Consider the following 12,649-nt stretch of genomic DNA (forward strand, 5'->3'; position numbering starts at 1 on the left):
TAACATGCTGTTTCCTCAAAGGAGGGCCACAATAAAGAAGAGGCCAGTGCATAGGAATTGCTGCCGCCCCCAGCTTTTAGAGAAAGAAGGTTATCTCAGGAAAAGGGGTGGAGGAAGGAAGAGGGATATGCCAGAACTTGACCCTGGGGGGGGGGGCAGCATCTCAGCCCTGCTCAGCAGCATCTTGCCTTGGGCCACCCCTGGTGAATATCATTGAAAAAAAATACGAAAGGCTGTTATGCCTGGGAGGGAAAGAAAACAGAGGGCTGCGAGCAAATAAATAATGTCGTCAAATGGGTATAGGTTAGATTCCATTGGGGATGGGTGGGGATGAGTGAAATTTCTGTTCCCTTATAACTCTCTATTTTCCACCCCTCTACATCTGTTGCTAATGAAAGGACCATTGGAATTTGATTGGATCTTGTCTGCTAAGTTGTTTTTTCTTTTTCAATCTGCTCTTGATTTGTTCTGGTTTGGTTCTAGTGGATCGACTGCCTGTGTGTTTCAGTGGGATTTGAGCCCCAGTTTCCCAGCCTGCTGCGCTAACCACTAGTTACCCCATGGAATAATACATACCTGCTGTCACGATTGTGCCCATGTTTCATGCTCTCATTCATCTCGCCACCTGGTGGTCGACCTGGTGGCTGCGATGGACTGTCTGTTTGCTGTTTCCCATGTTCCAGAAGTCATGCCGGTCCAGTCTGGATCTTCCAGCCTTCCAGACTGTCTTGGGATTTTTGGAACTTAGCAGCACCCTTACCTAGTGAACTCCCTTGTATGTTGCCTTTATTAACCATCTGGAAACTTTCTAGTGGATCGATTGCCTGTGTGTTTCAGTGGGATTTGAGCCCCAGTTTCCCAGCCTGCTGCGCTAACCACTAGCTACCCCATGGAATAATACATACCTGCCTTATATACTGACCACATCAATACTCATATCTTAATTATATTAATAACTGGCAGAAGCTTCAGTACCATCAGCTTCTTAAATATCTCTTCCCCACACAATTCATCTCTCTAGACTTCAGTGTTACTCCACTTACTGACCACTAAAACAAAAGGCTTGAGGCAGGAAATCAGGCCTGAACTGAAAGTTATGTAACTCAAGTCAATCAATACAGATTCTTGCTGGTCCAATGGGCTGACAATGAAGGCAGGACTGAGTAGTTTCAGACAAATGTTTCACAGTACTATCCCAGTGTCTAGCAAAAGCTTGGAGGATAGCTGACAGCTACAGTGTCTGAGCTAAGAATCCCCAGGACATTATTTATTTATTTTTATTTATTTATTTTATGGCATTTGTATCCCACATTATCCCACCTCTTTGCAGGCTCAATGTGGCTTACAATTCGTCATGGATACTGGAAATAGCAGTGAATATACATTTGGTTTACAGAGGGTTTTGTGTTACATGGTGGTGAAATACATGAAGGCGTTAAAGCAGAAAGACATTATAAGATATTATAAGACAGTCTGGAAGTTTTAAGATTATACAGTTACACATATTAGATTATGCAGTTACACATTTAGAATGGCAGCCTATGGTAATAAGAGCTGTACTCTTGAGAGACAGTTATACCTTTCCTCACCAGGAGAGGGAGACAGAAACAACCTGTGCTGCAGTCTAGAATTTAAACTCTGTTACAACCCCAAACAGAATGGCGGGAGGTTGGGGAGTATCACTTGCAGAGATGAAATGTTACACAACATGTTGCAGATCTGATGGGCCATTTCAATCTTTGTCTGCTGTCGTTTATAATGTTGCTAAGTTTGACACATTTTAACCACATAAAATATCTCCAAAATGACCTCATGGTTTATGCTTCACCATCTGTAGGTGGCTCTCCCACAGCTCCTAAGTCAGTGAAAGAGCACTTCTCTCGCTATGCAGCCTGCCAGAACTTCCGTTCTACTCAAATGTTTGATAAACCTGTAAATAACGGTAAGGAAAGCATCATATTTCTCCTTTTACAGAAATACAGTTGTGTCAGCTGATTATAAGAATGAGAACGGAAAGAGACTTTGGAGCCCAGCACTTTTGCAAGGAATCTTTACCCACTTAGGACTACAGTCTATACATCATACCGAAAAATTTGACACTAAAATAAATATCATTTTAGTGCATTCTACAAAGTACACCTTAATTTAGGCATACTTTATAGAATAAGCCTATATTTCTGTGTGGTTTATAGAAAAAGGCCCATTTCTGACACAAATGAAACGGGCGCTAGCAAGGTTTTCCTCAGAGTGTGTATGTTTGAGAGAGTGTATGTGAGAGTGACTGTGTGTGAGAGAGAGAGTGAATGTGCGAGTCTGTGTGTGTGAGAGAGAGAGAGTGAGTCTGGGTGCGAGTGTGTCTGTGAGAGAGAGAGTGTGTGTGTGTGAGAATGAGAGTGTGTGCAAGTGTGTATGTGAGACACAGTGTGAAAGAGAGTGTGTTTCACACAGATACAGTGTGTGCGAGAGAGAGAGTGTGTGTGAGACACAGACTGTCTGTGAGACTGAGTATATGAGACCAAGAGAGTGTGTGAGTGACTGTGTGACACATAGAGAGTGAATGTGATACAGTGTGAGACATAGAGTGTGTGAAAGACAGTGTGTGAGAGTGAGAGAGAAAGACATTGACTGTGAGAGAGAGTGTGTGAGAGAGAGTGTGTGTATGTGACCCCTCAGGTGTCAGGCCCCCCTCCCTCTCTCTCTGGTGTCTGAGCGTTACTGTGCAAGACGCTGAGCTCTGGCTGTGCTTCAAGGAACTGACCAATCCTATTTAATAGAATGCACCTCCAACATTCTGAAGCCAAGAAACCTGGTGTGGTTGGTCACTTCTGCTTGTGACGAACCCGGAAGTATGTGATGTCAATTCAGGAGATGGATACAGAGAGCAGGAATGCCTCAGCCATGCAGTCAGCTTCAGAATGTTGGAGGTGCGTTTTATTATATAGGATGCCGAGCGCTAGTCCATGTGCCTAAAATTAGTCGCGGTCAATTACGTCCAAGTAAAACCTGGTGGAAATCCCAATCCCAGCAGAAACCAGCACATCTGTATTCTCTCCCTATACAGCTGCATCTAAGCAAACCATAACTGGTCCAGCTCCAGCCAATATACCAGTGTCTCCCTCAGTCTGATCTATCACAGCTGGTAAGATACAATCTATGTATTATTCAAGAGAAATTCTTCTCCCAAGTCAGACTGTTTTGCCAATTCACCCCACCTTCATTATTTCCATCAGCACAGCAATCAAGTGTATTGCACAGGTTCATTTCCTTGGCTTGAAGGACTTGGCTGGCACAGGTACCTGAAAGATTAACATAGATCAGTTCACTGTCTGAAACAGAGTAACCACCTGAATCCATGTCCCAGAGAAATGCTTATTTGGTCCTGGTTTTACCCGCTGCTGCATGCTGAGTGAAGTACTCTATCTGACTTAGGAAAACTAATGACGTTTTAGAATTCCTAGAGATATTAAAACTTTTCTTTTTAATTCTAATTAACGTGTTTTAATTTTTCTTGAGGTATAGTTTGACTGTTATATGGATAGATTTTATGGGACTTTATATTGTTAATCTTTTATGTTTATAATTTATTTTTTTTTATATAAAACATTAGTCTGTATTTTTTAGCCACTTTATAATGTGTGTTTTCTTGTAACCCATTCTGGATGTTATCGGTTAAGTACCGCTGAATATCCAGCAGGGTTTAAACGGACAGGAGCCTCACCTGCTCAGTGAAACCCTTTTGAATATTAATCTCAAAATCTTTAAGCCAAAATTGCGGCTGTATCCCATCTGTGGTAGAAACTGACATATGACTTGTTTGACAGCAAAAATGGAAGAGGCTCTATATAGATCCACAGGTGAAGTCAGCAAAGAAAAATGAACAGATCTCAGAGAAATGTTTTCACATAGAGAAAGCCCAACGTGGACCACATTTCGCCCAATACAGGGCTGCATCAGGGTTATGACTAAAACATAGCACATATAAATGTTCAAATATAACTACAATGATGAGAGAACCGCAGGAGCGGAAGATTGTTATCCACTATGTGATAAGGAGCAGAACAAAGGAGTAGTGTGACCAGCAGGGCAACTTCAGGAACAACAGGACGGCAAAGTAATGGAAGAAGCAGTACAAAGGAGTAGTGTATCTTGTTCAGCAGTGATCGCAGAATCCCAGCGATTCATCTATGCCAAATACTGAGCATCTTTTTCAAGACACCAGTGTTCTACACAACCAAGTCCATTCATTCATATTAGATACATTCCCCACACAAAGGCCCCTGAAGCAGGCACTTGGTTGAAACACGGTGCCCTGTCAGGCACTATCAATAAAGTTTTTTCTTCCATTACTTCGTCGTCCTGTTGTTCCTGAAGTTGCCCTGCTGGTCACACTACTCCCTTGTTCTGCAAATATAACTAGAAATCACATAAAATTCATTTATTAAAAATACATAGTAAGAACCAAAAAGGGAAAATTAAAAGTACATGCATATTGTATGGGAACCTTCTGATGTGGAGGAAGACATGGAAGGTTTTTCCCAGCGGCCCCGCCTTGTTTTAATCACATGCTCTTGAATGTCTCCTGTGTTTTGGTGATCAGGTAAGTGGATCTTTCTTGTTTGTTTGTTTTGGCTCAGCTTTTTCCCCTGGAAATGGCACGCACTTAGGGCGGGACTACCGCCAGCAGCTGTGTTGGGCCAGCGGTAATCCCAGAAGAGCGAGCGCTAAGCCCGCGTTGGGCTTACCGTCTCTCTGTAAAAGGGCCCCTCAGTATTTTGGACCATTTTTGGGGTATGTATTTGGGTTCTGATACATGTGCCTGGCAGGGGCGTAGCCATGGGTGGGCCTGGATGGGCCTAGGCCCACTCAGTTTGGGTTCAGGCCCACCCAGCAGCGGAGCAGGAGGGAGCAGGGAGCGCTGATCCTGCATCTGCCTCCTTCTCTCTGGCGGCAGCACTTCCCAGACGCTGCCTACCGCCGCCACGATCTACCTCCTCCCTCTGTCTCAAAAGCAGCGGTAGCATCGCGATTCAAACACGCTGCCTCCTGCCTCTAACCCGGAAGTGTCTCCTCTGCAGAGGAGACGCTTCCGGGTTAGAAGCAGGAGGTAGCGTGTTTGAATCGCTACCGCTGCTGTTGAGAGTGAGACAGAGGGAGGAGGTAGATCGTGGCGGCAGTAGGCAGCGTCTGGGAAGCGCTGCCGTCTGAGAGAGGGCGGGCAGGTGGAATGAGAGGGAAGGATGCATGGGGTGAAGGAGAATCGCTGGACACATGGATGGGAGCGGGAGGGGAGGGGAGAGAGGAGAGTCACGGGATGGATGGATGGATGGAGGTGGGGGTCAGGGGAGAGAGGAGAATTGCTGGGGATGATGGATGGATGGAGGTGGGGGTCAGGGGAGAGAGGAGAATTGCTGGGGATGATGGATGGATGGATGGAGGTGGGGGCAGGGGAGAGGAGAATTGCTGGGGATGGATGGATGGAGGTGGGGGGCAGGGGAGAGAGGAGAATTGCTGGGGATGGATGGAGGGGACAGGGGCAAGAACAGAATTGCTGGGGATGGATGGATAGGGGCAGGGGAGAGAAGAGAATTGCTGGGGATGGATGGAGGGGAGAGGAGAGTTGCTGGACATGGGTGGATGGAGGGGAGGGAAGAGGAGAGAGGAAGGTTGCTGGACATGGGTGGATGGAGGGGAGGGCAGGGGGCAGAGGAGGGTTGCTGGACATGGATGGATGAAGGGAAGGGCAGGAGAGAGGAGGCTGCTGGATATGGATGGAGGAGAGGGAAGGGAGAGAGAAGAAATGCTGGACATGGATGGAGGGAAAGAAAGAGTGAGGAAGGAGATGAGATGAGGGAAAAGGAAGAGAGGAGAAAATTGCACATGGATGAAGAAAATAGGCAGAAGCTGGATCCACTGGACAGTCAAGTCTACGGAGGACCCAGAGCAAGAAATGAAGAAGAAAGGTGGAAAGTAAAGAAATAAATGGAAAGGAAGCCCTGGAAACGGAGTAAAGAGGACAGATAGCAGCAGAATCAGATACTGGGCCAGTATGATCAGAAAAACAAAGTCACCAGACAGCAAAGGTAGAAAAAAATAATTTTATTTTCATTATAATGATTGGAACACGTCCACTTTGAGAATCAGGTGCTCAACATTAAAAGTTTATATTTATTTACTTATTTATGGCATTTTATCCCACATTAAACATGAATTAGATTGGAACCTGGGATCATTTAATGTTTTTTTTTTTCCTGGAGAGAGTAATGCATTGCCTCCCCCACCCCCCAGGCTCTCTCCCTGGCTATAGCCAGCTCTGCAATTTTGAGGGGAGGTGCACAGGTGGACGGGGGGGGGGGGGCGCAGAGGTGGACCAGGGAGAGAGCCTGTTGTTAAACATTTACCAGCACACCACTGTCTAGTGCCCACCCATCCAACCTGTTGGCCCACCCAAAAATTGACTTCTGGCGACGCCACTGGTGCCTGGCCATAAGTGATTCATAAAGGGGCATTTTCAATATGACATCTAAATCCAGTTTCGGACGTTTTGCTGAAAACGTCCAAAAAGTTCAAGTAGCGAACATGACCATTTTCTAACGAGAAAAACATCTGTGTTTTTTGTTTCGAAAATGGCCATTTCCTAAATGTTTTATAGATGTGTTGTGCTCCACGCATTTTACTTTTGTGACCATTAAAAAAAACAAACAACACCCAAGGGGAAAACGCACAAAAGCCATTGGGATGTAGGAAGAGCCAGCAGTCTTAGTACACTGGCAGCACAGACATCTCAGCAGAGCAGTGGGGCACCCCCTAGGGGGTGCTGGAGTAGACCTCACATAAGAGGTCCCAGGTATCTCACCATTACTACTACTACTACTACTTAGCATTTCTAAAGCGCTGCCAGGGTTACGCAGCGCTGTACAAGTTTAACATGGGGAGGACCGTCCCTGCTCAAAAGAGCTTACAATCTAAAGGTTACAAACTATGTAGTCAGTGTAGGTATCATGAGTGGGGAAGGTGGTTATGCGCCAAAAGCAAGGGAGAAGAGATGGGTTTTGAGTAAGGACTTGAAGATGGGCAGGGAGGGTGCATGACGTATGGGCTCGGGAAGGCTGTTCCAGGCATATGGTGATGCGAGGCAGAATGGGCAGAGTCTGGAGTTAGCGGTGGTGGAGAAGGGTACAGATAGGAGTGATTTGTCCTGAGAGCGGAGGTTACAGGTGGGAACATACGGGGAGAGGAGGGTAGAGAGGTAATGGGGGGCTGCAGATTGAGTGCATTTGAAGGTTAAAAGGAGAAGCTTGAACTGTATACTGTAGCGGATCGGGAGCCAGTGAAGTGACTTGAGGAGAGGGGTGATATGAGAGTATCGGTTCACGCGGTAGATAAGACGTGCGGCAGAATTTTGGACAGATTGAAGGGGGGATAGATGGTTAAGCGGGAGGCCAGTGAGAAGAAGGTTGCAATAGTCAAGACGAGAGGTGACGAGCGAGTGGACGAGGGTTCGGGTGGTCTGTTCAGAGAGGAATGGGCGAATTTTGCTAATATTATAGAGGAAGAAGCGACAGGTCTTAGCTGTCTGCTGGATATGGGCAGAGAAGGAGAGGGAGGAGTCGAAGATGACTCCGAGATTGCGGGCTGAGCCCTCCAAAACCCACCAAAAACCTACTGTACCCAACTATACACCACTACAATAGCCCTTATGCTTGCAGGGGTCACCTATATGTGGGTACAGTAGGGTATTGGTGGGTTTTGGAGGACTCATACTTTCTACCAGTTACAGTGGGATACTGGCCTGAGTCCCCTTCTCTACAGTGCACTACACCAGGGCCGCTGAGGGGGGGGGTAGGGGGGACAAAATTCCCCAGACACCGGGCCTCCAAGGGGGGCCTGGCGCCGGGGTCAGGCCGCCGGTGCTGCAGTCCCCGGTCTTACCTGCCTGCCCTCGGCTCCGTCAACAGCTCCCCTCCATCCGCCACTGGGCCCCCTGCATTCAAATCAGCAGCGCCTCACCTCCGTGTGAAAGCAGCAGATCACCTCCCTTCGGGCCCTCCCTGGAATGTACTGTTTCTTTCACATCTTTGGGGTGGGAGGGGATCAGTGACCACTGCAGGAGTAAGGGGGGGAGGGGTCATGCCTTATTCCTTCCAATGGTCATCTGGTCATTTAGGGCACCTTTTTGTGACTTAGTCATGATTGAAACAGGTCTAGATCAAAACATTTAGGGGCCCTTTAACAAAGGTACACTGAAAAATGGACTGCGGTAGTGTAGACGTGTATTTTGGGAGCGCGCAAAATCATTTTTCAGCGCACCTGTAAAAAAAATGTCTTTTTTTGTTGTTGTTGTTGTTCAAAATGGATGTGCGGCAAAATGAAAAATTGCCACGTGTCCATTTTGGGTCTGAGACCTTACCGCCAGCCATTGACGTAGCGGTAGAGTCTCACACGGTAACCGGGCAGTAATGACCTACGCACTCCAAATGCCACTTGGCGTGCACCCAATACACACATCTGAAAATAAAAATTATTTTTCAGACATGCGCGCCAAAAATGAAATTACCACAGGAACCACACGGTAGCCAGGCGGTAACTCCATTTTGAAGGCACGTTGGGTGCTCGTAGATGCTTACGCGGCTTAGTAAAATGGCCCCCTAACTTTTAGCGCTGGATATTTTTGCTTTATTCCATTATGACAGAAAAAAAATGTACAAGTTCTGGGAACGCCCAGATCCCGCCCTCAACACACTTCCTATATACCCCTCTTGTGATATGGATGCACTGCAGACGAACTGCGCATACAAACGTCTTAAAAATGGCTCTTGAAAATAGCGATTTGGACGTTTTGGACAAAAAAAATGTCCATCTGCTTCTTTGTGCCGATTTTTGGATGTTTTTCTGTTTCAAAAATGAACTCCAAGTGTACTGCATGATGCATAACTCTTATCTGTTCACTATAAAAGAAAAATGAGGTTCTGATATATTTAGCATTGCTTGGATATCTCTACTATAATAAAAAGCAACTCCAACGTTCTGAAGCTGACTCCGTGGCTTCACTGAACTGAAGGGTTCGTAAGGTTCATCAGATTCGTGAATCTGTAACCATCTCTCTCAGCCCCACCCTCGCACCTCTAATAGGTCCGCCGCCCTCAACGTCATCATGTTTTGACGTCCGCAACGTCATCACGTTTTGACGTTGAGGGCGGCGGACCTATCAGAGGCGCGAGGGCAAGGCTGAGAGAGATGGTTACAGACTCACGAATCTGATGAACCTTAGCAACCCTTCACTTCAATGAAGCCACGGAGTCAGCTTCACAACATTGCAGGTGCGTTTTGTTACACTACACAGCTCCCTAATTTTTCACTTAAACATCGCAGGGTGGCTGGAGGGGGGGAAAAAGGGGGAGCAACTAGCCTGTAACTGGGAGGGAGAGAGGGGGGGCAACGACCCTGGAACTGGGTGGGTGGGTGGGTGGGAGGACCCTGGAACTTGGAGGGGGGCCAGGTGGACCCTGAAACTGGGAGGGAGGGGGAGAGGGGGGCAACGACCCTGGAACTAGGTGGATGGGAGGGAGGGCAGACCTTGGAACTTGGAGGGGGCGGGCGGACCCTGAAACTGGGAGGGAGGGAGGGAAGGGGCCCCTGGCACACACTCATTCTCACACACACATACACATAGCTCCCTAATTTTTCACTTAAACATCGCAGGGTGGCTGGAGGGGGGGGAAGAGGGAGAGAGGGGGCAACAACCCTGGAACTGGGTGGGTGGGAGGGAGGGCGGACCCTGGAACTTGGAGGGGGGCCAGGCGGACCCTGAAACTGGGAGGGGGTGACCCTGAAACTGGGAGGGAAGGGGAGAGGGGGGGCAATGACCCTGGAACTTGGAGGGGGGCAGGCGGACCCTGAAACTGGGAGGGAGGGAGGGAGGGGGCCCCTGGCACACACTCGCACACACTCTCATTCTCTCACACACACATACTCTCGCACACAGTCTCACTCTCTCTGTCACACACACTCACACATTCACTCTCTTTCTATCACACACTCACTCTCACACACACTCTGTAAAACACACACACTCCGAGGAAAACCTTGCTAGCGCCCATTTCATTTGTGTCAGAAATGGACCTTTTTTCCTAGTAAATATAATAAAAGTGCTGTTTTAAATTATATGTTTGTGTTGCTGTATCTTGTCTGTGCACATTACATCAGAAAGTTCCCTTCCCACACAATATGCATGTACTTTTAATTTTACCTTTTGGGATCTGCACATTTTTCATATATGACTTGTTTGTATGGTTATTACCCATATGTTAAACCTAGCTTTAAGTTTATTTTTTTATTTGTTACATTTGTAGCCCACATTTTCCCACCTATTTGCAGGCTCAATGTGGCTTACATAGTACCATAAAGGCGTTCGCCAATTCTGGTACGAACAAATACAGTAATGTTGTGGTAGAATAAGGTTTGTGTGTACAGACACATTAGGAAATGGTAGAGAGGAAGAGAATTGTAGAGAGGAAGAGTTATTATATGTCAGTTACGAGCTTTGGTTTCGATGTGTTGCAAGGTACAGGCATTTAAGTTGGGTCGGTAGGGTATGCCTTTTTTAACTGATCCTTTAATATTTATTTCAGATCGCCAGAAGCTTTCACGTTTCCGCTGTTTGTTCAGCTCCAGCAAATCTTTATAAATGTGACAGTGCACCAAATGGAATAAAATTGACACAGAAAAGTTTAAAAAGTTAAATGTCTTTGTGAATCATTTCTGTTTAGTGCTGGAAAAGAAAATCTTTCATTTATCCACAGAAAAGATGTGTAACACACAGAAGTGCTATAAGCTTTCCGTCTTGGTCCCCCCCTTCTTCTCTTGTTGCCCCCCCCAGAAAAAAGTAAAATATAGGTTTGATTATTGCCCCCCATCTCTTAAACAGTTTAAAACTGTATTGAGAATAAACCAGATTATCTATTATTAATTTGTCATTGTTGCCTGAAGGTTTCCTTCATCCTAAGCTTTGCTGTCTTTCCTTGTCTGACTTCTGAATCCTTTTTCTAATTTTTCCTTGTCATGTCTCCTTCTGCCTCCCTCCCCCCTTCCCCCCCCCCCCCCCACCTCACATACTTCCACTTCTCTCTGATCATTCTTCACCTCTTATCTTTCCGCCCTCCAGTACTTTTTCATGTCTCCCCATCTTCCCTGTCTTTCATCTTTGTCTCACACTAGGGCTTGAACGTGTAATTGAAGTCTGGAATTTGTTGCCAGAGAATGGTTAGCTTAGCAGGTTTAAAAAAGGTCTGGACGGCTTCCTAAAGGAAAAGTCCTTAGACTTTTTAAATTGACTTAGGGAAAATCTACTGCTTATTTCTGGGATAAGCATTATACAATGTATTAAGCTTTTTTGGGATCTTGCCAGGTATTTGTGACCTGAATCGGCCACTGTTGGAAATAGGATGCTGGAATTGATTGACCTTTGGTCTGTCCCAGAGTGGCAATACTTATGTACTTATGTAAAATGGAGGGGTCCTCCACATTCTCCAAGGATCCCTGTAATGGCCCCTCATAGCTCTTTTTTTTGGGGGGGGAGGGGTCCCTATAGCTTCCTCTCACTTCTTTCTGTCAGGTTTTCAAGGCAGAAACTAGGTTCGTGAGCCCTTGGGCCACTGCCGTGGAGCAGCAGTGGAAGGCAAAACCACCCCACACCAGAGACAAGGCAGAACTCTGACAGAAACAGCTAGACTTCACCTGCACTTGACCGCCCTTCCCCGGGAGTTGAGCCCCTGGGTGCAGACGGCCAACAGGACTTACCGGACAGGGCAGGAACTGAATACCAACTAGGCTGAACAGAGACTGAGGGTCAAGGGGAAAGGAATATACATGGGCAGCAAGGCAGGAAACTGGGCTAGGACTCACAGACAGACAATACTACACAAAGCAGGAAATGGACAAGCTAAAGGACAGGAACTGAAAACTGACAAGCAGCTACTGAAACAGGGTACAAACACTGACAGAAAAGAGTCAGGACTGAAAGCTGCCACGCAGCCACTAAGAAAGAGACACAGACAAACAGAAACTAGACCAGGAATACAGACCAGAAACAAGACTAGGAAATAAGCAATAAACCTAAACTAAACTACACACAGATTAACTAGAACCGGACAAGAAACTCAAACAAGAAACCAGACTAGGCAGAAGTGCAACAAAGCACCATCAAACCAGGACCTTAGATTATGCAAAGGCAAACACAGAAGTTTCCAGGTGATTAATAAAGCCCATCAGCTGCTGAAGTTCAGCTGCAGGAATCACAAGGCAGCTACGGGTGCTGTTCAGGCACAAACAAGAGAAGCAAGACTGGAAGATCTGGGCCGGACTGGGCTGAAGTCTGGAACGGGTGACAGTTCATAGCAGGCACCGGTTCTGGCCACCAGAGGGCGAGGTGAGCACAGACAAGGAAATGGTCACAAATGTGACACTTTCAGAGGGTCTTTGTAACTGCCCCTTATTAGTTACCTGACCCCCCATGTGGTCCTCCTGTTCTTTTCCCCCTACAATTCTTCAGGAGCCCCTGTAATGACTCCATCATATCTCTCCGAAACCTTTATAAATATCCTTCACAGTTCTCTGGGATCCTCAGCAGTTCAGGAACCCCTTGCAATTGCCC

General features: G+C 46.6%; 1 long non-coding RNA gene across 1 annotated transcript; it reads left to right on the forward strand.

Moving 5' to 3' along the window:
• The first annotated feature begins 1,843 nt into the window (after nt 1–1,843).
• Nucleotides 1,844–10,715, forward strand: LOC115464948. The gene is made up of 3 exons (XR_003941293.1): nt 1,844–1,942; nt 3,062–3,139; nt 10,629–10,715. It is a non-coding gene; the product is annotated as an uncharacterized LOC115464948 (long non-coding RNA).
• The last annotated feature ends 1,934 nt before the right edge of the window (nt 10,716–12,649 follow it).

The sequence above is a fragment of the Microcaecilia unicolor genome, chromosome 3, assembly GCF_901765095.1.
Source record: "Microcaecilia unicolor chromosome 3, aMicUni1.1, whole genome shotgun sequence".
Lineage (NCBI taxonomy): Eukaryota > Metazoa > Chordata > Amphibia > Gymnophiona > Siphonopidae > Microcaecilia > Microcaecilia unicolor.